Source organism: Chrysochloris asiatica, unplaced genomic scaffold (genome assembly GCF_000296735.1).
Source record: "Chrysochloris asiatica unplaced genomic scaffold, ChrAsi1.0 scaffold00517, whole genome shotgun sequence".
Lineage (NCBI taxonomy): Eukaryota > Metazoa > Chordata > Mammalia > Afrosoricida > Chrysochloridae > Chrysochloris > Chrysochloris asiatica.
In genome coordinates this window covers 284878-286388 of record NW_006409035.1, presented here as the reverse complement: position 1 = coordinate 286388, position 1511 = coordinate 284878, and positions in this window count along the sequence as shown.

Here is a 1511-nt window from a genome sequence, read left to right as displayed (position 1 = left end):
TCCCTCCTGATAACATGTCTGAAGTGTGAAAGACAAAGTCTGGCCATCCTGGCTTCCAAGGAGTATTCTGGCTATACTTTCTCCAACACATATTTACGATACTTTCAATATTCTCTTCCAACACCATAAGCAAATTCTTCTATGGTCTTCATTATTAATTGTCCAACATTCACATGCATATGAGGTTATTGAAAATAATATGACTTGGTTCATGGTCACCTTAGTACTCAAACTGATATCGTTGCTCTTGAACACTTTTAAGAGGTCTTGTGAAGCACAGAATGCAATATGTTGTTTGATTTATAGACTTCTGTTTACATGAGTGTTGATAGTTGATGTGCACTAAATGAAGTCTTCAACAACTTCAAGCTCTTCTCAATTTATCTTGATGTTATTTATTGGTCCAGTAGTGAGGATTTCTGTTTTCTTTGCATTGAGGTGAAACTGATACTGAAGGCTATGGTCTTTGATATTTGTGTATAAATATTTTACGTTTTCTTCACTTTTAGCAGGCAAAGTTGTATCATTTGCATATCACATGTTGTTAATGAGTCTTCCTCCAATCTTGATGCCATGTTCTTTTTCATATAGTACACCTACTCAAATCATTTGCTCAGTCTACAGATTGAACAAGATATTTTCTGATTTTAAACCATTCAATGTTCCCATTGCTCTGTTCAAAAAATTGTCTCTTGGTCTATGTACATGTTCCTCATGAACACTATTAAGTGTTACAGAACTCATTCTCCACAATGTTGTCCATAGCTTGTCATGATCCACACAATCGAAAGCCTTTGTGTTGTCAATAAGGCACAGGGAAATAATTTTTGTGTATCGTCTACTTTCTGTCAGTATACATCTAACATCAGTAATGATATCTGTCATTGGATGTCCTCATCTGAACCTCTGGCAGTTCTCTGTCAATTTACTGTTTCAGCCATTTTTGAATTATCTTTAGCGAAATTGTACTTTCAAGACATATTAATGATATTGTGCTATGAATTCCACATGCCATTTGTCCACCTCTCCTATGCATGGGCATAAATATGGATCTCTTCCAGTCAGGAAGTTGCTTCCAAATATCATGGCTTAGAAGAGTGAATGTTTCCATTGTTTAATCAGTTTGTTAAAAGATTTCAATTTGTATCCCATAAATTCCCAGAGCCTTGATCTTTGACAATGCCTTCAATACAACGTGGACTTCTTTCTTCAGTATCATCAGCTCATAATCATATGCAACCTCTTGAAATGTTTAAACATCAGCCATTTCTTTTTGGTACAGTGGCTCTGTGTGTACCCTCTATCTTCCATTGATACTTTCTACATCATTCAGTATTTTACGCATAGATTCCTACAATATTGCCAGGCAAGACTTGAATTTCTTCTTTAGTTCCCTCAGCTTGAGAGATGTTGAACATGTACTTTCCTTATGGTTTTCTAATTACAGGTCTTTTCACATTTTGATATAATACCTGAGCTGCTCTTTGAAAATTTCTATTCAGCTCTTTTAC